This window comes from Octopus bimaculoides, chromosome 13 (assembly GCF_046866305.1).
Source record: "Octopus bimaculoides isolate indiv1 chromosome 13, ASM4686630v1, whole genome shotgun sequence".
Classification (NCBI taxonomy): Eukaryota; Metazoa; Mollusca; class Cephalopoda; order Octopoda; family Octopodidae; genus Octopus; species Octopus bimaculoides.
Window position 1 is genome coordinate 6,354,276 of NC_142940.1, and position 26,750 is coordinate 6,381,025.

The 26,750-nt window shown below is 37.3% G+C and overlaps 1 long non-coding RNA gene across 1 annotated transcript in view; it reads left to right on the forward strand.

Annotated features, from left to right (window-relative positions):
* Positions 1-659: 659 nt before the first annotated feature.
* LOC128249262 (uncharacterized) overlaps positions 660-26,750 on the forward strand; it is a 39,170-nt gene continuing 13,079 nt past the window's right edge. Inside the window, exon 1 of the long non-coding RNA XR_016243962.1 lies at positions 660-789. This is a non-coding gene — a long non-coding RNA (uncharacterized LOC128249262). The remainder of the gene's footprint in view (positions 790-26,750) is intronic.

The window sequence follows — 26,750 nt, forward strand, 5'->3', positions numbered from 1 at the left end:
CTATGTTTCGCTTATTGTTTGTGTGTTTTACTGCATAAATGTCGCGAACTCACTACCCTGAGTAATTACTGATGACACGTTCCTTATATATTATAGATAGATAGATAGATAGATATACACACACACACACACACACGAGACGCACACTTATATATTAGGAGACACAAACCCAAGGTGTCACGCAGTGGGACCGAACCTAAAACCAATCGGTTCCAAAAGGAGCTTCTTAACCGCTCACCCAGCCGTGCCTGCGCTTATAGGGTTAATTAAAGAAAATTCGATGACTTTGACTAAATGTATGATAATCCTTCTTTTTCCCAAAATTTCTTTTCCGTCAACTAAAGTGATTATTTTAGAATCAGGGTTTGATTGATTGATTTTCATATTTTAAATCTTTTTAATCAAATTTCTTTTTCTCTTCTATCGATTTCATGCTGTTTAATTTTAATTCTTATTTCCATATTTATACCTTCTTAAAAACGGTTATATTTCTATATCGATTTCTCCATCACTTTTTCTCCCCCTCTGTTCCCTCTCATAAATACGTTTTCTAATGAAATGAAACCCCTTGAATTCATTTCGCGAATCCACAAATATCTAGAATACAAATTCTCTAAGACAACTGTGTTGAGTAAACGTTATACTTTTCTTTTAGGTGCAGGTATAGCTGGGTGGTCAGAAGTTTGTTTCCCGACCACATGATTCCAGATTCAGACCCACAGCCTGGTATCTTGAATTAGGGTCTTCTTCTATAGCACAGGACCGAACAGAGCCTTGTGAATGGATTTGGTAGACAGAAACTAAAAGTCTCTCTCTTTCTCTCTCTCTCTCTCTCTCTCACACTCACTCACTCATTCACTCACTCACTCACACACACACACACGTGTCTGTACCTCACCATTTGGCAACCGGTGTTGGTTCGTTTACGTCCCCGTGACTTAGAAGTTCGACAAAGATAGAATAAGCGAACCAGATTTAAAATTAAAGTACCGGGGTCGACTTGTTTGACAAAACCCTTCAATGCGGTGCCCCAACATGGCCGCAATCCAATGACTGAAGCAAGTAAACAGTAAAAGACAAATCTAAGAAAAGTTATCACCCTTTCTACACGAGTTTAAATAGTGATTTAAAGTACTAAGCTGTTTGTATTTATTAGTTTTGTGGCCGTTTATAATTCCTTTTCTACTCTAGGCACAAGGCTCGAAATTTTGGGGGAGGAACCCAGTCGATTAGATCTACCCCAGTACGCAACTGGTACTTAATTTATCGACCCCGAAAGGATGAAAGGCAAAGTCGACCTCGGCGGAATTTGAACTCAGAACGTAAAGTCAGACGAAATACCGCTAAGCATTTCGCCCGGCGTGCTAACGTTTCTGCCAGCTCACCGCTTTTGGCCGGTTATAATTCCGCCCGAAGAAAAATAAGTAAATAAGAAAACAATTCGAAAGATAAATTTATCTCCCATTTCCACTGAACTCTCTAAGTGGTAAGTTAGTTTAATGAATATCAAATGGGTTGAAAATAATATTTGCTCTCTGAATGTATGTGCACGTTTCTTTTTCTATTTAATCAAATAGATTTTTCTCTAAACGAATCGAGATCTTAAGGGGTTCCCCTCCTCTCTCTCTCTCTCACCCATAATTCATCATCATTTTCTCCACTCAGTTTCTCCATCAATACTACTATCAATCATTCTATTGATCTGAATATACAAAACACTGCTAAATAGCTACGCATAGTTTATCATCACTTTTTTTTATATTGACATCTACAAATATTATCTAAACAATAGACTTACTTTTTCAATCCTTTCATGATAGATTAACCAATTGGTATATGACCGAAAAATATACTTCCTTGACCCCTAACTTCCATCTTGGACCCCTTTGATTACTTTTCTATTCTGGTGGCGCCCCATAACCAATCGATGTTTAAAAACTAGTTTTATTGATTCTTCTTTCGAAATTCCTATTTCTTTTTCACACATTTACTTGTGCAGGCTAAACTATGTGAAATGCTAGAGAAAGAAATCTTGCTGTTCCTTGGAATGAATACATCTAAAGCAACATTTTTCCACTGACCCTTAGAACAGTACAGTGGATCCGCAATTTACTTCCATGTCTCTAAGACATCTAATTTTGTTGACTTACCGTTTTACATTTTTTTAGGCGCAGGTGTGGCTGTTTGGTAAGAAGTTAACTTCCCAACCACATGGTTCCGAATTCAGTCCCACTGCATGGCACCTTGGGCAAGTGTCTTCTACTATAGCCTCGGGTCGACCAAAGCTCTTTGGGTGAATTTGATTGACGGAAACTTTATATATATATATATATATATATATATATATATATATATATATATATATATATATATATATATGTGTGTGTGTGTGTAAAAGTGTGTATATATGTATGTATTTATATTTATAACTTAACCTTATGAACTTTCTAAACTCTCTGACCAAGCCCAGAGACACACCCAGTTTGACAAAGCTGACCCTTTGAAATACAGGTACAACTCATTTTTGACAGCTGAGTGGACTGGAGCAACGGGAAATAAAGTGTCTTGCTCAAGTGCACAGCGAGCCACTGGGAATCGAACTCGCGACCTTACAATAGTGAGCCGAACACCCCTACCACTAAGCCACAGGCCTTCACACTCTGACGTATATATATGCATGAACATAACACTGAAACCCACATATATACACATCAGTCAAGCATTCATGTACGCATATACACAATACTAAAGCGCACACACATATATATACGCACATACACAGAATGAAATACATATAAAGACCAAACATAAAATAGAAGAAAACTCATTTGCGGCGAAATCATTGGAATGGCCTCAGTTGTCCAGGGAGTTAATTAATAATTAACTAAAATTCGAACCACAACCAGTGTGTGTGTGTATTTTTCTTCCCACACACTAACGTACACACACACACACACACACACACATATTTAAACATATTTGTGTTAAGAGGAGAGAGAGGGAGTATATATGTGTGTATACATATGAAGACCTATACATCGGCTTTTTAACGAATGTGTATGTATGTATGTATGTATGTGTAAATGTATGCGTATATATATATATGTGTGTGTATATGTGTATGTATATGTGTATATGCGTATATGTATATGCATAGATGCGTGTGTGTGTGTGTGTGTGTGTGTGTGTGTGTGTGTGTGTGTGTGTGTGTGTGTGTGTGTGTGTGTGTGTGTGTGTGTGTGTGTGTGTGTGTGTGTGTGTAATAATGATGAGCATTCAAACAACATTTTCTATTACTTCGTAAATTCAGTAATAATATTATTAATTGTTACAGCTAATTAATATAAAATTTAAATTCAGATTGAATGAAGTAGTAATCAAGTATCGTATTCTCTTAGGAATTACGAAACCCGATTAAAAGCGAAGTCAATGTAGATTAAGTAATGACATATGATTGAGTGGTTTCTTAACAAGTAGTTAGTTAATTACTTTGAGTTAATCTCCTACAATATTTTTCATGGCACAATCGATAGAATTATTGCGGGAACAGTTTTAATCAGTTTTCTTGTTACCCCTTAAAAGCAACATTTTAGCTTATTGCCTACGTAAGGGATTATTATTATTATTATTATTATGAAAAGTCGGCGAGCTGGCAGAATCGTTAGCGCGCCGGGCAAAATGCTTAGCGATATTTCATCCGTCGTTACGATCTGAGTTCAAATTTCGCCGAGGTCGACTTTACCTTTCATCCTTTCGGGGTCGATAAATTAAGTACTGATTGAACACTGCGGTTGATGTAATCGACTCATCCCCCTCCTCCAAGTTGCTGCCCTCGTGGCAAAATTTGAAATCATTATTATTATTATTATTATTATTAATTAAGGCTGCGAGTTGGCAGAATCGTTAGCACTCTGGGCAAAATGCTAAGCGGTATTTCGCCCGTCGCTACGTTCTGAGTTCAAATTCCGCCGAGGTCGACTTTACCTTTCATCCTTTCGGGGTCGATAGATTAAGTAGCAGTTGAGTACTGAGGATCACTCTGATTGACTCATCCCATTTCCCAAAATGGCTACCTTTGTGGTAAACTTTGAAATTGTTATTATTATTATTATCTTTACATTCTGAGTTCACATTCCGCTGAGCTAAACTTTGCCTTCCATCCTTTCGAGGTCGATAAAGCAAGTAGGAACGTAGTGAGGGTGATGTAACTAACCTAATTTACCCCCGAAAATTGATGGCATTATTCCAAAATTATAAAGAATTACTATTTTTGCTTTCGTTGTTGTTGCTGTCGTATTTTATATGAAATAAATTATCTTTATTATATGTTTAGCTGTTTATTACTGTTTTGGATGACAGATAGTAATGTTATACTGAGATAATTCATCACATAATTAATCATTCAAACCAATAACATGTTTTTCAGCCAACACCATCTCATAATTTTAGAATCAATAGCTTGTTTTCCAACGACGTGTGAAAGTTGTTTATAGTAAATAACATATATGCAGAAGTTATCTCACATGCAAAAATATATTTTGATATATAGCGGAATAATTTTAATGAGGAATAATAACAGTTTAACTTAGATAAAATGCTAAAGAAAACATTAACTCTGTGCGTATGTGTGTGTGTGTGGAACATAGAATTAATTTTAAGATATTTATAGACATACATAGATAAGACGTACATAGATAAGATGTAAGACATACATAGATAAGATATTTAAAGGCATACATAGATAGACATACATAGATAAACAGGTAGTTAGGCTGGTATGTAAGCCGGTAGGTTGATATATAGGTAGATAGACTATTAGGCTGAAAGATGTATATACATTTATACATATATCCATCCATCTTCTCCGTCCACTATTCTTCGACGGATTATAGGGATAGTGTCTTCACGCACCACCTCCATAGGGTCCTGTCAGAAGCAACCATCATTACACTTTTCGGCTCTATTTCCAAACGTGACCAACTGAAACTATGGATATTATTTAACCATCACGTTCATGGTCTACCCCTTGGTTCAGCTTGAAGAATTTGTCTTGAGATTCTTTCCTGGAAAATTCTAATCACACGTCTGCAGTACTGGAGCTGTGACTTTCCAATGTGGAGAAGCAGCGGCTCCCTTTGAAACGATTTTTAATCCTCACTAACACAGCAGTCCCCATCAGCGCATAAATTGATTAAATTTTTCAATGAAAACAATGTTAAGGCCAGCTTTTCTTGCCTGGATAACATCGCTTCCAGATCACACATTGAATCGAAAACCTACACCCACAGATCTCTTACCCGTCTGCCAACCTGTAACTGCTGAAATTAATCTCCCTTTTTATTCAAAGTAGTCTCTCTTTCCAAATAAGTTGTTTACCGAGCATCCACAACATCCCGCGACCCACCTTCATTAGTACTCCGTAGATATACCATTACCTGTCATCTTTCAATAAACATTCTCCGGTTTATTTTAAATGGTATATGCTTCGCGTATTAAGCTCCAACTTTTATCGCACGTGCACGATGGGTTTCTTTCAGTTTCCGTCTATCAAATACACTCACAGAGCTTTGTTAGACCTGAGACTATAGTAGAAGACATAACCCGGAACCATGCGGTTCGAAAGCAAGCCTCTTATCACACAGCTTGCACTTATATATTGTCCACTTGTGTTCCCTTTTCCCTTGCTACATACACACTAATTCTAGGCAGTGAGTTTGCAGTCGTTAGAGCGTCGCATGGAATTCCTTGCTGTATCAATACCGGCATCCAGCATTCTGAGTTCAAATACCGTTGACGTTAACTTTACCTTTTTGGTTTTTCGGGATCGATAAAAAAAGAACTACCATTTCAAAGCGGTGTGGTGGTACTGTAATAACTTCGAACCAGTGCTTTGCAGTATTTGTTCTGGCTCTTTATGTTCTAAGTTCAAATCTCGCAGTGGCCTATATAGGTAATACACCTGATCAGTTTTACACGACCAATTGGTTCTAGGGGTACAGGTGTACCTTTTTAGCGGAATCTTTTCTGCTGCAAATATTCGGGAATGTCTTTTGTTTGGAAACACCCTTCTCTTTCATTTCCACTTTTCGGAGGCCCTGTCATAGTTTCCAAACAAAAAAAAACTTGAGAGTAGGCCTCGCCGACCTGTCGTGTTTCCGACTCGTCTTATTAAAAACATTTTGTCGAGATTTATATTTTCTTCTAGAAATATATGAATATTTTATTTGATCGTCGAGAGATTCAAACTGGATAGTGAAGACAAAGGTAGTGGGAAGAGGAGAAACGATGAGCAGATGACAACAGTAGCATTTAATGTCTCGAAAGTTGATTAATCTATTACAAAGATTCGGTAAAAGTTTTTTTCTTTTTTCTAACACTCTGTGCGTCTCAGTCGTGTTATTAGATTTTTATTCTGCGTTTGCTTTCCAATTTGTTTTTAACTCCGCGTCATTGGCGCAGACATGGCCGTATGGTTAAGAAACTCGCTCTGCAAACGGGGTCTCGTATTCAGTCCCACTGCGCAGCACTTTGAACAAATATCATCAACCTTAGCCCCAGGTCGACCAAAGTTTTTGTGAGTGAATTTGGTAGACGGAAACTGAAAACTCGTCGTGTGTGTGTGTGTGTGTGTGTGTGTGTGTGTGTGTGTGTGTCTTCACACTGCTTGACGACCAGTGTTGGTTTGTTTACGTCTCCGTAACTTAGAATAAGTACCAGACCTTTAAAAAAGGTGCCAATGTTGATTTGTTCGTGTGATTTGAGGCGGATTTGGCGGCTATCTCTCACAGGGTAGAAAACCTAATATTCTTTCTTTTTCGGCTCTTGGATCTTGTATTGTATCACAACGCAAGAAATCGATATTTTCTTAATTCTCAGACATTTTAGGACCAGGAACGAAAATAGTTTCTTTTATTTAATTATCTAACCGGAAGTAAGTGCATGGTTACGAAGAATTTGAAAGGATTAACGTGACAAAAAATAAAGAATAGACATTTTCCAGTTGATTGGTAACTCGCTCCAAACAGCTTAGAATGGTAGAGAATGGTACCTCCTTTAATTGAAGTTTCACAATAACTAGCGATGACGTTACGTTAAACTCAGACATTATCTTCAATAGGAAAAAAAACTGGCAGCGCCAAAACAACATACTGATCAAATAAAGAGTGGATTGCATCTTAATTAATGGATTAATCAATCACAGGCAGATTAAACTATCAATACAACGTGTGAAAGAAATTTGCATTTTCTAGCAATTGCATTTTTATACGCATAAACATGCACAGCACTGCACATGTCGTACGTACATACGCAAGTACAGACACACAAGTTAAACTTCAGAAATAAAAGAGATTCTAAATCTTCAATTGATTTAAGAACCGACAGTCAAATCACACCCAAATGTCTTGAAAATAGATCTACTCAATCAATGGTTAATGTTTTAAATTTAGTACACCTAAATGAACAAAACAAAACAGATATGGTGGTCTTGATTGGAACACCTTTAAACATACACATAGCTTTACTCCACCAAAGCTAATCTGCATATAACCATTTATGGCAACAACAGAAATAAGCGAATGAAGTGTGTGCGAGTGTGTTAGTTTTCGTTGTATTTCAGATATTTTGTAGTCCTATGGATATTTTATTAGTTTTTCTAGTCGCATAAGGATCCAGTCTCCTTGTATTCCCGATAAACATAAGCTATCTATAGTATATTGTGAGTGGTGTATTCTAAATACAGTAATTTTTCTTAGCAAAGTCGCTAATGGATACATACACACATATACGCACGCACATGCACGCACGCATACACATACACACTCACATATACACACGTATGCACATACGTACTATGATGTTGGGGTTCGTCTACGAAATCCACTATAAAGGCATTGGGTAACGCAGAGATATAGTAGAAAACAGCTTACCCAAGATACCCCACAGTGGATTGAACCCAAAACCACGTAATTGCTAAAGAAACTTCTCAACCACATATCCATGCTTACACCAAATCTATTTAATCTTTATAGCATCCGGGTTATTCTTTATAGCATCCGGGTTATTCTTTATAGCATCCGGGTTATTCTTTATAGCATCCGGGTTATTCTTTATATCGATATATCTTTCCACGACTATTCAGATGCCGTGATCATTGTTTTGGTCAATCTCGTCAACAGTAATCCTTTGCTATCCTTAATCCCTCCTAGAATCTTTCAATATCTCTTGCTGTTGGTGCTACATTGATTTCGTGTGTTCTTCGGTTCTTACTACCCTCAACAACCCCCTCTCACCCCCGAATTCTGCCGTTACTTCTGTTCTTTCGTTTTTCCTTCTTTGTTTATTTTTTTTAGTCTTTGAGCAAAGCGTTTTGGAGTTAAAATCGAACTGTGTTTTGTTTTTAGGCACAGGCTTGGCTGTGTGGTAAGAAGTTTGCTTCTCAACCACATGGTTCCGGGTTCAGTCCAACTGCGTGGCGCCTTAGCTAAGTACTTTCAGCTATAGCCTCGGATTGACCAGAGCCTTATGAGTAGATTAGACAAACAGAAACTAAAACTCCTGTCGTGTGTGTGCGCGCGCGCACGCATCTTTGTTTGTCCACCATTCACTGCTTGACAACCGTGTTCGCTTGCTTACGTCTCCGTAACTTTGCAGTTCGGCAAAAATGAGTGATTAAATAAGTAGCAGACTTGAAAAAAAAAGCAATAAACATTGGTGCTGATTTATTCGACTAAAACCCTTGGAAGAGCTACTCCAGCATGGCCGCAATCTAATTCCTGAAACGAGTAAAACATGAAAGATAAGATATGTTTCATGTGGTTGATTCTTTGCAAATTAGGAAGGATCCGTTTGATGTGTTCTTTTTTGATTTCGGGTAAGACGTTTAGTTTGTGTACATGTGTGTTATAATTCTGTAGTCTCTTTCTCTTCTCTTTCTCTTTCTCTTTCTCTTTCTCTCTTTCTCTCTCTCTCTCCTTCTCTCTCTCTCTCTTTCTCTCTCTTTCTCTCTTTCTCTCTTTCTCTCTCTCTCTCTCTCTCTCTCTCTCTCTCTCTCTATGTTTGTCTCTCTCTCTCTCTCTCTCTCTCTCTCTCTCTCTATGTTTGTCTCTCTCTCTCCCTCTCTCCGGTTGTAACTTTTCCTTATTAAATTCAATAAGGATTGAGATATCCTTTTTCTTATCTTTTTCCTCTGTATATATTTTCTTTTTCTTACTACGTTTCTCTTTCCTTGGCTTTTCTTTTTGATATTCCAACAAGAATAGATCAGAGGGATTAACCAGTTTTCTTTTCAACTAACATGGCTGTTGCATATATCATTTCATTTAATCTGGTGATATTGATGTTCGCGTCTGTTCTCATTAAACCGGTCACAACCAGGATTGCGTTTATTTTCTGTTTTTCCTTGTTCTTTCATTCTCGACATTAATCCCCAGATAGTATTTCGTTTCTCTATATACCAACATCGTATATTGATTCTAATTCTTCAATTATTCCCACCTTTCGACTGTCAGATTCCTTATTTCTATCATTAGAATTTTCCATTTCATAAATCTTCATATTCGTTTTTTCCTTATGTTTTTGTTTGTGTTACTCTGATTCCGTTTTTCTTTTATTTTTCCAATTTTTATTTTGCTATATATTTTGGTCAGTGTTTTTTGTAAATGTTCTACAATTTGAATTTCGCTCTGTTATTTATTTTATTTATTTTTTTGACTCGTGTTATTTATTATATTTTCTTTATCTTCATGACTTAAGCTTTCGATTTTTTTTCTTTACATTTGTGTTGTGTTCGTTCTATTTTTGTGTTTTCGTTTTGCATTTTATTTCTTTCTAAAATTTCTATATCGATTTATATATATATATATATATATATTTATATATCGTTTTAAGAATTGATTTTTTTTTTTTTTTTTTTTTTTTTTTGTAATGTAGCTCGCCTTTTAGGATCAAACGTGATGTTTAGATAAGGGCTGTTTTCTTTTTCCTCCAAATTTAATACGAGAATATTATAGTTGTCTCCTTGTTGGCGACGTGTAGGATCAGAAAAAAATCTTTAAGCCAGTTAACAGCAGCAATCGTTTGCACGTCGGACAAAATGTTTAGCAGTATTTTTTTCTGGTTCTTTATACTAGTTCAAACGCCACTGAGGGCGATTTAGCTTTCCATCCTTTTGGGGTCAATAAAATAAAATACCAATTGAGTAATGAGGGCGGTGTAAATAATTAATTTCTCCCCACCCCCTAAAATTACTGACCTTGTGGCAAAATTTGAAGCCATTAAGCTGGTTTGCTGGCAGAATCGTTAGCACGCCGGACAAAATGCTTCGCTATTTTTCGATGTTGTTGTTATTATTATTCAAATCACTGCCTGGAATCGAACTCGGGCATGTGGCGTAGTGGTTAAGAGTGAGGGCTACTAACCCCAAGATTCCGAGTTCGATTCCAGGCAGTGACTTGAATAATAATAATAACATCGAAAAATACCTTATGAATGAGGTATTCGAAATATCCCCCAAGACACCTGATGAAGGCTGGAGGGTATATCAGCCAAAACGTTGTGTTAACAACACCACAACAATAACAACGTAATTGATCAGAAAATCATAATTGATTTATAATTTAGACCCAGGGGCCAGCTATTTTAGGAGAGTAGGGGTTAATCGATACCAGCGATACCAATTCCTTGCTGGAACTTAATTTTATCGACTTTGAAAGGGAAAAAAAAGCAAATCTAGCTTAGCGGGATTCGAACTCAGATTGTAGAACCGGAAGAGGTATTTGCGAAGTGTCTTTTCCGATGCTCTGACGTTTCTGCAATTCCGCCTCAGAAGATTATAATCAACAACAACGTCAGTGACAACAACATTATTAACAGCAACACCGAGAACTTGCCTGTCTCTGTCTCTCTCTCTCTCTCTCTCTCTCTCTCTCTCTCTCTCTCTCTCTCTCTCTGTGTGTGTGTGTGTGTGTGTGTGTGTGTGTGTGTGTGTGTGTGTGTGTGTGTGTGTGTGTGTGTGTGTGTGTGTGTGTGTGTGTGTGCGTGTGTCTATATATGCTTGTGTGCACTTGTGTATATATGTGTGCGTGTGTGTGTGTATATGTGTACGTGTGTGTGCGTGTGTGTGTGTATATGTGTACGTGTGTGTATATGTGTGTGTATATGTGTACGTGTGTGTATATGTGTGTGTGTGTATATATATGTGTGTGTGTGTATGCGTGTTTGTGCATATTCTTGTGTGTGTGTGTACATTTGTATATGCGCGCATACATATATATGCTTATGTGTGCATACATAATATGTATGCTAATATGTAGGTGTGCGTGCGTATATATGATTATGAGCGTGCGTTTGCACATGCATGTGCGTGCATGTATATTTGTATGCTAGTGTGTGTGTGTGTGTGTGTGTGTTTGAATGTGCATATTTGCTTGTGTGTGTGTGTGTGTGTGTGATTGTGTGTGCACGCAAATATCGTGCTGTGTTTGCGTTACCGAGCTTCAGTTTCGTAGCAGCTCTTTACTTTTGTGTTCTCCAATTTATCAAAGTGACGGACGCGACTGGTGTGAAGTCACCTGATCAAAGGAGGTTCCGTTGTCGAGGTGCACCAAAACTGACAGCTCCTTTCATCATTCTTTAAAGTGCAGCCATTGATGTTCAAAGCTCCTTCTGAATGCACCAACAATTTCAGAAATTATTTGACAGAGGATACTTACAAACGTATTTCTCTCCACCCTGTCTTTCTCGTATTTGTGAGTGTGTGTGTGTCTGTCTGTCTGTATGTATGTATGCATGTATGTGTGTGTGTATGTAGCAATCGCATTGCTATCATACACAACGATTAATGTACCAACAAATCGATTGTTAAATAACCTCGGATTTACATTTTGTATAGATTTCCCGATGTATTTAACCTATACAGTATCTTATATTACTCGCTTGATATTCGAATATCCAGGTTCACACGCTGCACACGTTCCTTCCAAGCACTGCTGTAAACAGCAGACGTGAGCTAGAACGTTGAAACTTTGTGCGCATGCACAACAGAGTTCCAGGTCAATCTGTGCCAACCGGCTTTACTCTGCGTGCTTTAGCATTGCTACTATGGCAACAGTCGGGATACTTATTGATCAAATTTCGTTTTCGTAAGCTGTTCGTAAACCGAAACTATTTTTCCTCATTGGAAACTCATGACAAGGCACAGCGAATTCAAGCTGGTGTATGCACTGAGTGAAAGCTAGACTGCAACTGATTCTCTCCCATTGATACTCCGAGCTTGTTGCCAACCGTTATTGCTGGCATGGGTGTTCGTTATCCGACTGTTCGTAAACCTGTTTGTTCATAAAAGAGATATTCCACTATATATATATATATATATATATATATATATATATATATATATACATATATATATATATATATATATATATATATATATATATATATATATATATATATATATATATATATATATATATATATATATATATATATATATACTTACATACAAATATATTAATATATAATAGACTCATAGAGATTCTCACTGCTGATGAGAAAAGGGTTTCGACATAAAGTAATACAACTATTTGGCTGGAAAGCCCCAAACAAATTATTCAATACAGGCGGAGTTCAAGAAATAAAATATTCAATTATTGATAAATATCAATTGGAAGGTTGGTGTTAAAGTCGTTGCAACAATGTCTTTTTTCACGTTTTTGTTTTTAGTAGTCGTATTATATGAAAGTTCTCGGTTCTCTAAGATGTTTACAGTAAATTCTAAAGCTACGCAATAAAATTGAAGCCGTCAACGTTATATATGTATACGTTAGTGAAAAGTGCATACACACGCATATATAGAATGGTATTTCAACACACACACACACACACACATATATATATAATATACACGCTCATATACATACATACAATTTTGTTAAATTATATAATTTGATATTAGATTGTGTGTACACATACGTACGTATGTATGTATACACTTTCTCTGTCTGTCATATATATATATATATATATATGCGTATGCGTATGTATGTTCGCGTATGTATGTATGTGACTATTTTATACATTTATTCACATAAAATACAATTTGCTTTTGTATTTCATTAGATGTCATTTTAATTTTCCCCATACAACGTTTCCTATCACCTTACACAGTATTTCAGTTTTCATCAAAGATATTCTTAAGTTTAATGTTGTTTTTTTTTTATCCTCTCTTCTCGTAACCTTTGTAGTAGAAACCATTATTCCAGTAGTATTCTTTTATTCTGTTGCATAGATACGTTATATATATTTGTAAGATGCAATTTTATTAATTTCTATTTTCGTGTAGAAATTTTTTTTTTTTTTTTTTTTGTCGATGCTAGTATTTCCTTCCAAGTTTTTGAGATACGAAAATGGAAGTGATTGCAAGCACGTCTTTGTGTACCTGGGAACGCGTTTTGTGTGTTTGTGTATCTCTGTGCGTTGGTTTGTGCGTGAATGTGTGCGCGTGTATGTTTAAATAGGTGTCTATGTATATATGTGTGTGTATGTTTAAATAGGTGTCTATGTATATATGTGTGTGTATGTTTAAATAGGTGTCTATGTATATATGTGTGTGTATGTTTAAATAGGTGTCTATGTATATATGTGTGTGTATGTTTAAATAGGTGTCTATGTATATATGTGTGTGTATGTTTAAATAGGTGTCTATGTATATATGTGTGTGTATGTTTAAATACGTATATGTGTACGCGCACAAATGCAATGTAATTCATCGGTTTTGCAACAACGAAGTGAATTGCACGATGTTTCCTTCTACTAAAGCCATCGTTGAGCACTTCATGCGATTTGGCTTAAACCTGGAAAACTACATGACTAAAGACCGCTGCTCTTCACTGGCAAGAAAGGAAGAAAACATTCGAGTTCAAAAACAGACCAAACATCCAAAAACTGCGTTTCTTCATTGTGTTCCCCATAAACAAAATTTCGTTCTGAATAACCTTTCTATTTTTTTTAAATATATACAATTCTATAGGCTCTGTCAAATCTCTCACGAATTCTTTTTTCCGTGCGAGTTTACAGAAAAACTGTCTTGTTCCAAACATGCCATTGCTTTAAAGAACATGTTGTCTGCTTATAGTATATAAAGATTAAAGTCGTTGTTAACTTTGAAAATTTAGTTTTGATCGTTTATGTATTCTGAACATTACAGCTTCAGGCGAAACACATGAAGTGCATAATTAGTTAGATGATGTTTTCTGTTGGAATGGGACGATTGGACGCAAGTGTTTGGATACTGTCGATTTGGCACGACTGACTAGGCATTCGGCCGTTTTAAAGAGTACTTTTTGGCACTGGAGATAAACACACGCACATGCACCCGTGTATAGAAATAAACGTATACAAATAGAATGAGTGTGAGAGATAAGGAGAGAGAACCAATGCACTTTATTATTTGAATAAGATTGTCATAAATATTTTCCCCTCCTCATACACTCAGAGAAATGCATAAATACAGAGAGAAGGGGGGGAGGAGGAGAGAGGCGCGATATGGGAGAGAACGAAAGAAGCATTAAAACGGTTGATCTCAAATAAGTCAGCGTTGAACAAGCGACGCCAAATAGGCGCCACCAAAACGGCTGTGCTGAAACGTCTCTTACACATTTCATGTACAACAACTTTTCTCGTGTTTTTTTTTTTTAATCCATTCGGCACCAGTGGAATTGTAACACAAGCCCCATCATCGTCAATGGTGCAATCTTACTTAAGTGTTATACACAAGTCTTAGTTATGTTCAATGCTCACAGACAGTATATATATATATATATATATATATATATATATATATATATATCGATGGACAAACCAAACAAATTAATGAAACTTTGTCAGAAGTCCAAAAACTGTCAGCAAAATGATGCTTGAGCTAATCCTTCCCAGACAGTGCAGCCAACCAAAATTCTTTCCGAAGTTAGTGGTCCATCAAGAAGAAAATAGTTTCCAAGATCAATCTGTATGCTAGATTTACACTCCATTATTGAACATTATTGAAAAACCAATTTAATACTAAATATATATATACAAACTTTTAATATTTTTTCACTTCATCCACTGCAAATGGCGAAGCTCACAAAGGAAGAATTAATGAAACAGATTGTGAAAATCGTTAAACTACACGAAATAGAAAACTTGGGCGCTGAATCAATCGTCTCGTTTACTTTTCTAGTCAGGAAAGGAATAAAAATTTGATGGATGCGAAGACGGACGTAAGGACTTGTTCAAACATACTGTTTAGACTTCCTGTTTAACCGCCAATCCGTGTTGTATTGATATTACCTGTATAATGTTGAGGGCCTTCTATACTATGAGAAGGGGAAAAATATACAGTTGAGGTCAATAATGGCAGATAAACATTTATCTGAACAGTACCTGATGAGCATTCATCGATCAAAAGTTGCTGGGAGGGGGGGTTTCCGGATGAAATATCCAGCCCGGGGTTAACTTTGCGTTTCGTCTACCGGAGTCGATAAAATAAAGTACCAATCCAGCATAGAGGTAAATGTTATCGATTAAACATCCATCTCAAAGTTGCCATCCTTATATCTAAATTAGAAACTGTTGTTGCTTTGTCTTGAGGTAAATTGAAAGGGTTTCGTCCAACTCCAAATTGTGGATTTTTGCCAGATAAAAACTAGATGGGAATTTAGTTTTGTTTTTCTTCTTGCTTTTTGGTGGGAGTGGGGATTTAGCTGGCGGAAACTGAAAAAAACTCGTGTGTGTGTATTTCTTTGTGTTTCTTCCCCTACTGCCGCTTGATAGCCGGTGTTGGTTTGTTTACGTCCACGTAACTTAGCTGTTCAGCAATAAGAGACGTGCTCCAGAATAATCCGCGGCCCAATATCTGAAACGAGTAGAGGATAAAAGGTAAGTTAGTCGGTCAAGTTATGCTATAGAATGGTTTTTATATGTGTGTGTGTGTGTCTGTATTTATGTATATATGTATTGGTGCATACATGCAGGCATGTTGCGTATGTGCAAATATGCATGTGTGTGTATGTTTGCAGGCGTGAGTGTGTGTGTGTGTGTGTGTGTGTGTATATTTGCATGCGTCTGTATAGATGTACATATATATACATATGTATATATGTATATGTATGCCTCTGTATATATGTATTGGTGCATACATGCAGGCTTGCTGTGTGTGTGTGTGTATTTGCAGGCGTCTGTGGATAAGTATGTATATTTGTATGCATGTGTGGATATGTTTGTATGTGTGTGTATATGTTTATATATGTGTGCGTGCATATTTTATGTATGTATATTTTATGTGTATGTGAATATTTGAGTATGTTTTTTTGTGTGTGTGTGCGTGGGTGTTTGTGTTTTCGAAAATCATTTGAATAATGTATGTTGCAAATGTTCGTGTCAACAGAAATCTTGTGTGTTGAAGAATCAAAAGGTGTAGTATAAGATAATTGACAGCAACGGTGACTCAATGAAAATAACTTGCGTGTTACTAAATTGGCAGAAGTGTTTCTAAGTGATTTCTCGTTCAGATTAAAGTACTTCGTGATTAAGATAACCGATGTTGACCGCTAACCGAATGAGAGAGAGAGAGGGAGAGAGAGAAAGGGGATGATTAAGACAACTTAGCTATAACTATCAACAGTAGAAGATGGAGATTTGTCTGGTGTCAAATGATTGAGCCAAAAGAGAGCGAAAGAGTTTGTGCTGTATATTTTTGGGGGGTTTTTTTCGTGTATTTATTTTTCTTTGAGTGTCAAATCAAGTTTACACTGACTATAGGATTCTGATTTGGTAAAATATACGATGGACCAAAGTTCCTAATTACTAATTGGTTTAACTAACATAGGTGACTATGGTGAACCAAAATCCATTTGTTTTGTAGGAGACGCCTACTGAAATATAGATACACACAGGTTGCCAGCTTGGGCGGTCATCAAAGTCCCAACAAATGCAGGAAACGATGTTATCTATTCAGTGGACAAGCATAAACCCAGTGTGATGTGTCGGCAATGAGTTTTCCTGCTCAATTAACTGAGCTACGAGCTCATGTAAGTGGCTGAGTATTTTGTATTTGTGCGCTTAGCTTAATCCTCAAGGCCAAATCATCGTTACAAGGCTTTGCTCTTTCAAATACAATAAAATTCCTTCTGGGAGACTTCCATACAGTTTTAATCTCCCCAGTTCCATTGATAAGGCTTGAGATGACTCATAGCTGTGATAAAAAGATACTCAAGATGCTTTGCTTTGAAATCAGACCTGCAACCTCTTAACCACTCACTCACATCTGCATCACGAACCGAACCTCTTAACCACTAGTTCACACCTGCGTCCAGCTTCTTTACAATATTCCAGTATTGTCTCTAGAAAGTGAAATGTCTTCATTTCACTCCGTCTGCTTCAAGGCGAAACACGGCATATTTTAATCCATCAAAGATTTAGTAAAGTCTATATTTAGACAGACTATTCTTCAGAGACGTTCTTATTCAATTCTGTGATGCTGGCTGGACCAGTAGAAATAGTTGTTTGGCGACTAATGTCTATGATTCCGAAGACATGAGAGAAAAACAATGACAAGCACAACATGAACGAACTTTCGGTGAAAGTTGTTAATTAGATTAATTAAACTATTAACTATTGCAATTAATACGAGTTACACAACTCAATTACTAATAGACTGCGTAGAGAAGGGTTGGGGAACGCCGTGCAGCAGAAGGCCATGGTATTGTCATTCTTGTTGTTATTACATTTGTTGTTGAAGTTGCTGTTTCTAGCTGTTTAAGTGATTACTTAGAAGCGTTCTTTCTTTGACTTGAGACATCAGAACAGAGATGGTTCGGATCCACTTGACTTTGCGGTACACACTTAACTAAAGACGAGATCTCACAGGTCGAATAAGGACGATTATTCTGAAATACAACCTTATTTATAATATAGGCCAAAGCAAACGGATAAGGGAGTCATATATATATATATATATATATAACAACTTTACTAATGTTAGCAAAATTTGTGTGCAAAGACGCGTTAGGAGAAAACGTATCCTCATAGTAATATATATATATATATCATGAGGGTAGAAATTAATATTATTAATTAATATCAGTTTAAACCAGTGGCCTAGCATACTTAAAAAAAGATATCCGAAGACTGTGAATTATATTACATATAGAAATAAGAGGAACAGCCACCAAGGTGGATTCTTAATATGCTAGAAGATGCCAAATCTTCTTACCACAAAGAATATGTTCTCCAACACCCTAACCACTAAGCCACAAGTTGTCTACTGATGAGCCGCGTTTTCCTTCCACTTGGTTTCAGTTCCGGATTGCTTACCCGTCGTTCCGTCATTCACATCGCCAATAATATAAAGATAGACACGTAGGATAGTCGTGTATATGAATATTGCGTGTGTGAGTGGGTACATGGTGTGTGGGTGGGTGTATATATATCCGTTCAACTCTGAAAATGGGACAATGATAAACTTCTTGATTAAAAAAATATATAGCTATAGAAATCAGTGTCTCGTAATAAATAATTAAATTACTATTTTCTATAGCATTGTTTCATAACTATCGTTATTTCTATATTTTTTTCTTCGTCTCAATCATTTTATTAAGTTTTGCGTGCAAATATATTCTTCATTAAGATTTATTGTAATGTTCTCGTGTTTTTTTCCTTTGCTAAATAGTATAATTATTAGCGCAAGGACTTGCTCTATTTTGGGTTTGATGGTTCCCATTAGACGAAATATAAACATTTGTTTCTGTCCAAACAGGAAATTGTTTTTTACTTTTTTTTTTTTGCCCCTCTAACAATGAAGGTCATAGTAGCTTCAGGGACCGTTAATGAAATAAAGATCCTACTTTCCATGACACAACATAACACACACACACACACACACATATAGACACAAATTTAATGTCAACTAACGCCAAAAAAAAAAAAAGAATTCAATACCATACTCTTTACTCTTTTACTCTTTTACTTGTTTTAGTCATTTGACTGTGGCCATGCTGGAGCACCGCCTTTAGTCGAGCAAATCGACCCCAGGACTTATTCTTTGTAAGCCTAGTACTTATTCTATCGTCTGTTTTGCCGAACCGCTAAGTTATGGGGACGTAAACACTCCAGCATCGGTTGTCAAGCGATGTTGTGGACACACACACACACACACACACACACACACACACACACACATATATATACATATATATGACGGGCTTCTTTCAGTTTCCGTCTACCAAATCCACTCACAAGGCTTTGGTCGGCCTGAGGCTATAGTAGAAGACACTTGCCTAAGGTGCCACGCAGTGGGACTGAACCTGGAGCCATGTGGTTGGTAAGCAAGCTACTTACCACACAGCCACTCCTACGCCTACAGTAGAGATTAATAATATCATTTTGATCGAGTCAGTCTCATGCTATTCTGAGTCTCTCCTGTGGATACACGGGGTCTTCAGGTAAGTTATGGTAGACAAGTATTAATTTGCCTGAAGGCTCTGCTCACCCACAGGCGAAATTATATATATATATACATATATATATATATATAAAAATATATAAAAATTTATCAAAGGATATAGTAAGTATGTCTACCTGCTGGAAATAACAGCCAAATTACATTGATAAGAACTACAGAAATCAACCGTCCGTGTAGCTATCAATGTATTTTGGCGATTTAAATAAGAGTTTTGACTGTTATTTCCAGCAGGTTGACATACTTAGTATATCATTTGATTAATTTTAATCCTTCAGCCATTTAACGCTTTTGTGGGAGGCCTGCAACCGCCTATATTATTCTGTTCTTATCATTTTTAAATTGTTACACTAGATAATAAGAGTCAATGATATCTTCGCAAATTATTTTCCGTGAATTATTTTTTTTTCTTGTGAATTATCTGCTCCGTATTGAAATTATATATATATATATATATATATATATATATATGGGTTATATATATATATATATATATATATATATATATATATATATATATACAGAGAGAGAGAGAGAGAGAGAGAGAGAGAGAGAGAGAGAGAGAGAGAGAGAGCACAGCGTTTAAATTTTGCAACAGTTGTTCTCTTTTTTATACTTGTGTCTACAACTGGAACGAACCCCAGTGTCGGATCTACAGTTTGTATTCGATTTGGAACTCACGTATCTTCAATATCCTACAAACACGGGATTACTTAATTGTTGTTTACCTCAGTGTGAATTCTGTTGCCGTACCTAGCCATTTATTGGCGCCAGACGTATTGATGTGCCTACGTTATATGTAAAATCTCATATAAATAATTTCCTTACAAAGATAATTGTTTGTCCATTTTTCTTCTTTGGCATACGCTTAATCTTTGTCTTCCGTCTAGCTGACTCATTTATTTCAGGAATGCTTTACCCTGAATAAGAAATTGGAATTCAAGAATTCTATCTGACCAGCACTAAATTAGTCTCTATATATATTCTACACTTGCATCAAAATCTTCTCCACTAACACACACACACACACTCGTTCACTGCTTGATGATTGTATCTTCTTGTAAGAGTTTCTCGTTAATTTTTCATTGCTGCCACTATTTCTTGCAGAAGATTGTTCTGTGTGTGTGTGTGTGTGTGTGTGTGTACGCGGAGGATGGATGTATGGTTAAGAAGTTTACTTCCAACTACGTGGTTTCGGATTCAGCCGTTCGTGGAACTTTGGGCAAATGTTTTCTTCTATAACCCTGGCCCGATCAAATTCTTGTGAGTAGATGTGGTTGAGGAGGTACTGAAATAATATCACCGTGTGTGTGTCCTTGTCTCGACATCGTGTGATAGTTGTAAGCGAGTGTTACCGTTATACAAGCGATATTCTTCGTTTCCAGCCTTCCGTGAAAACATGCCTGACCTAGAGGAAAGTAAGTCATAGGCAAGCGAGACAGCTCACATCAGGTTCCTTCTCGGAGCGACAGATATCGATGTTTCGTCGTTGCAGTGACTTTTCAATACCACGTACCGAACAAGGCCGAATATGTCTATATGCTAAATGGTTTGAAAAGCATCGGCCGACATGTCCCAACGTTTCATGCCACATTGGATAATGTCGTCATAGGAGTACGAGTACCTAGAGTAATAAGAGTATTGCAATGGATCCTCTAAATATTGGACTAAAAGAAAAAACAAAATTATTTACATAGGCGCAGGTATGGATGTGTGGTAAAACGTTTGCTTCCCATCCACATGGTTCTGGGTTCAATCCCACAGCATAGCAACTCGGGCAAGTGTTTTCTACTACAGCCTCAGGCCGACCAAAGCCTTGTCAATGGATTTAGTAGACGGAAATTGAAAGAAGCCAGTTGTATGTGTGTGTATATATATATTGTGTATGTCTTTGTGTTTGACAACCGGTGTTGGTGTGTTTGCATCCCCATAAAAATAAGTTCTGGGATCGATTTGCCCGATTAAAACCATTCAAGGTGATGCGTCGCGTAAAATAAAAGAACTTCGCTGAAAACAAAATATGGAATGGTCACATTTGGATTGTCTCTAGTCACAAGCTTGCTTAGTCAGCGTTGACTTGATGCCACACTACTACTGCAGCTGCTGCAAAAACTAGACGATGATGATAATGATGATTAGTCAGAAAAACTATAGATCTTTCCATTAATTAATTTGACTTGTTTACTCACTTTCACCATTCTTTGCTTTGTGCTTGACCAAAGAACTTGGCGTGTTTGTCCCGAGATTGAAAAAAAAAATTCCCATAATTCAGTTCATTGTAAAGAAAATGGTAATTTTCGCGCTGAACTTCGTCTCGTTTTATAATTTATATCACGCACGGTTGCCACGTCTGGTTTTCATATTGATTGTTATAGGTTGTTTAAGAATTGTTTGTCTTACATGCGAGATGATGTCTGGTCGCCGTAACTTTAAAACCTCTTGGGTATAAACAAATACACACACACACATTCATATTTGTTGTATGTCAAGTTACATCTAAAACCAAAATTAATATCAAATTCAAGGATTATTTCATACTTTTAGTAGGGTACATTTTTATTAACTTTAACCCAAAGAAGAAAAATAGAGATTGAAAGTTACTTCCGAGTTTGTTTGTTTGTCTTCATCAGACAATCTGGTGAAAGCGAGTAAAATTGAACCTGAGAAGTCACTGTCAAACTTTTCCTTGTAAAACTATAACATATACATATATATGGCATAAGCAAAGTGTCAGAGTTGCCTCTCTTGGGTATTTCCCATTGATAAAAGCCAAGGAGCTAGAAACATAGATGTATGGGTATCCTGACAGATGAAGACACTGAAATGATATGGTGTTTTTACATCTGCTTACCATAAGAGAAAATGTTATCTCCGATAACTGCGGTGAGTTTGTCTTTTAGCAATTGAAATATGTCAGACATTTTAACTAACCTAAACTTTGCATATATATATATATATATATATATATATATAGTGTGTGTGTGTGTGTGTGTGTATGTATGTATGTATGTATGTATGTGTGTATGTATAATTGGCACGCTGTCGATTGCGACAACTAGTGTTCCGGTTGGCCCGGTCAATGGAACAGCCTGCTCGTGAAATTAACGTGCAAGTGGCTGAGCACTCCACAGACACGTTTATTCTTAATGTAGTTCTCAGGGAGATCCTGGGTGACACAAGATGTGACAAGGTTGGTCCCCCTTGAATTACAGGTACAACTCATGTTTCCCAGTTAAGTGCACGGAAGCAACGTGAAATAAACTATCCTGCTCAAGCAGTTGGAGCGCCGCCGGTTATCGAACTCTCGACCTTACGATCGTGTGTCGAATATCTCTTGTCGTCGTCATGCCATTCGAATCGATCAATGCCAATGTGACGGAATTTGGTAGATGGAAACTATGTAGAAGCCTGTCGTATGTGTGTGTAACACGCACACACACATCCAGATATACACACATTCACGCACACACACATGCACACACACACACACACACACAGAGGGAGAAGCGCATATTTATCAACCAAGGGCCAACCTTGTCACACACTGTGTCACATTTAATCTCCCTGAGAGCTATGTTAAGGGTACGTGTGTCTGTGGTGTGCTCAACCACATGTACGTGAATTTCACGAGCAGTCTGTTCCATTGAACAGATAAACTAGAACCCTCGTCGTCGTAACCGACGGAATGCCAATTATTCTGGCTGATATTTTTTTTTTTTCATTTTTTTGTGTTTTCTTTTCCTTTTATATAAACTGTAAAATTTAGCCCGAAAATCTTGTACGTACACACATACACACACACATACAAACACTCCCTGTTGTCCAGGAAACAAATGGAGCTTGAAAATAATAAAGGATAAATCTATATGTGTGTATTATTTAGAAACGTGGCGTAACTATTGTTTGCTGCAGAGATGTATGAATAGCAACTAATCTTTTTTTCTAGCAAAACCTAGACGAACCATTCTCAGACGAGGAGTTCATTATGGAAACATACTTAGCTTTTCACCCTTCAGAGTTTTCGATTGAAGCATGTGAAGTGAATATCCACCTATATAGCTAAGATACGCACAGACGAACACACACACACATGTAACGGAGAGAGAGAAAGTAAAGAGATTGAGGTGTTGTTAAAAGTGGAGGAAATTAAAAAGAAAATTTTTATGAAATGTTTCAATGCTTCTGATCGTCTGTGATCGAGGAAATCCAGTGAATGAGAGAATGTAGGTGGATTAACACAGATTAGGGATATTATTCAATGGATGGGTAGTAATGGTGGTGGTAATAGTAATAGTGGTTTTGGTGATGGTAGCGGTGGTGATGACAGATATCTGGGATGAAGAATAATAGGATGGTTTGATTGGACACTATATCTGTGTGTGTGAGACGTGAAAGTTTGCGGTGTGTATGTGATAATGAGAGAGAGAGTGTGTGTGTGTGTGTGTGTGTGTGTGTGTGTGTGTGTGTGTGTGTGTGTGTGTGTCGCACTTTGTATTCGTAAGGAAATGTGTGAATGTAGCGATGTTTTGTCTGTCTACGTTCTGAGTTCAAATTCTACCGAGGTCGACTTTGTCTTTCCTCCTTTCAGGGTCGATAAACTACGTACTAGTTGCGTACTGGGGACGATCTAATCGACTGGCACTCCTTCCCAAAAATGTCGGGCCTGGTGCCAAGAGTAGAAAAGAATGTATTTATAGGAAGTTATATATAAGGAGCAAAAAAGCTAGTTCTGAAATCTCTAATTGTACTAGCAAGTAATGTTTGTAGCCCTTTCAACATGGCTGTTCCGTTCGAATGGACTTTACTGCGATTTTTTAACGCTGGGAGACATATGTAGCTGGTTAACGATGCACACCTGCATCCGATATATTGCGAGCAGGGTAGCGAATCCCTACTACCTTGTAGCGACGGGACCAGCAGACCAGCCTGGTTTCGGGCTGCTTCTGCCTCTCTCCCGTACTGGACACCTCGTCTGCTAGAAATGGCATATATATGTATAATACAGCTGCTTGTTGTTTATACACTTGTCTTCGTCTTTTGTTTTTCTGTAAATTTCAACTATATATTGTACGCTCACGTGGTCGTACCAGTTTTATCCCGCTTTAACCTCCTACACTTTGGACTTACTACTACCTAAACTTTCTGCACCTCTCCTCATCTACATACCAGCACTCCATCCGGATTACCGCTGGATATACTCACTGGACTCTTCCGATGATGAGAAATTGCTCCAATACACCAGGACGTTTGAACCTTTTTGAACTTTTTTTATCTTTCTTTTTTTCTTACTCCGTACGTTATCGCTAAATCCACACAAGTTATTTTTATTCTCTCTCTGTTTATTTCCTTGTGTTCCTTTCCGCTGAAGAGCGTAGGCTCGAAACGTAGAAGACTTTCTTACTTTCCCGAGTATCAAACTAATACACCTGCTTGTTGTTTATACACCTGTCTTTGTTTTTTGTTTTTCTGTAAATTTCAACTAATATATATACAATCACGTGATCGACCAGACTCTCAATAGTTGTTAAATATCGCTGGACACAATGCGCTTTGCATTGTTTTATTCTTCGAATGATGCCAATCCGCTGGCTAGACGAGCAGGCCAACATTCCCCCTGATTGAAAGGGGTACTGGAGCAACGTGAAATGTATTGTTTTGCTCAAGAACACAAAGCCACCTGGTCTGGGAATCGAACCCTCGATCTAGCGATCGTGAGTACAACAGCCTAACCACTACAGACGGAGGGACAGACGGAGAGACAGACACAGATGGAGAGAGACGGGCATACAGACAGACAGACACAAATGGAGAGAGACGGGCAGACAGACAGACAGACACAGATGGAGAGAGACGGGCAGACAGACAGACAGACAGACACAGATGGAGAGAGACGGGCAGACAGACAGACAGACAGACACAGATGGAGAGAGACGGGCAGACAGACAGACAGACACAGATGGAGAGAGACGGGCAGACAGACAGACAGACAGACACAGATGGAGAGAGACGGGCAGACAGACAGACAGACAGACACAGATGGAGAGAGACGGACAGACAGACAGACAGACAGACAGACACAGATGGAGAGAGACGGACAGACAGACAGACAGACAGACAGACACAGATGGAGAGAGACGGACAGACAGACAGACAGACAGACACAGATGGAGAGAGACGCGGACAGACACAGATGGAGTGGGTAGAGAGACAGTTAATGCATATATTAATATCTGTATTGAATTATGAGTTTGAAAGGATACAAGATGAGATAATTGTATTTGAAAGAGTAAAAGAAAAAAAATAGTAAATTGGAAGATAACATATAAAATATGTGCAAGGAAGCTGGCCTGTAACTTAGAAATTGATGACTAGTAGAGTTCATAGAGGTCACTAAAAACCAAGTGGCCGGAAAGCATAATAAATGATGGAGATAAGAGATAATTCAAAGAAGCTGACCAAACTCATAAAAAGATAAGTGTCTTAACTATTCTTTGTATCTTTGTATTTTCCTTTCTTTTCTTTCAACCTAAAAACATCATTCACTACTTTGTGATAGTCGTCTTCAAGTTTACAGTAGAACCTCGGCTTTCGAACGCCTCTGATCACGAATAAATCACGCTTTATATTCGTATATATATATATATATATATATATATATATATATATATATATAAAGCGCGATTTATTTGTGATCAGAGTTCTTCGAAAACCGAGGTTCTACTGTATTTCTATTATTTTCTTTTTCCTTTGTCTACCACAATCATTCAAATTAGATTATTTTTGCTGGGTTTTTTTTCGTTAATACTCTGAGGACCATGAAAGTCGCCTTGACTCTGCTATTGTTGTTGGTTGTTATTGTTGATGTTGCAATATCAATATTGGATTTATGCTTGTTTTCCTCGGAATCTGATAATTTGGTTGATGGAAAGTAACGTAACATATAACTACAAAACAATATTTATCTCACCATAGACATTGAAGACCATGAAGATCACTGCCAGATCTCACTGCGCACGAAGAACTAATCGCTATAGAACTAGTCCGGGAGCTTTTCATTACCACCTCCTATATACATAGACAAGAAAGTAGGCGTGATGTGAGGCAGATTTGGTTGCCATTTCTACCAGCTCTACCTACCGGGTAGAGGTTTATCTTTTTTTGCTGGCTCATACATACATGTACACTCATAAGCCATTAAAGTGTAATTTCAGACAGGAAGCAGCTATTAATGGCTGGTCAGCAACTATGGAGA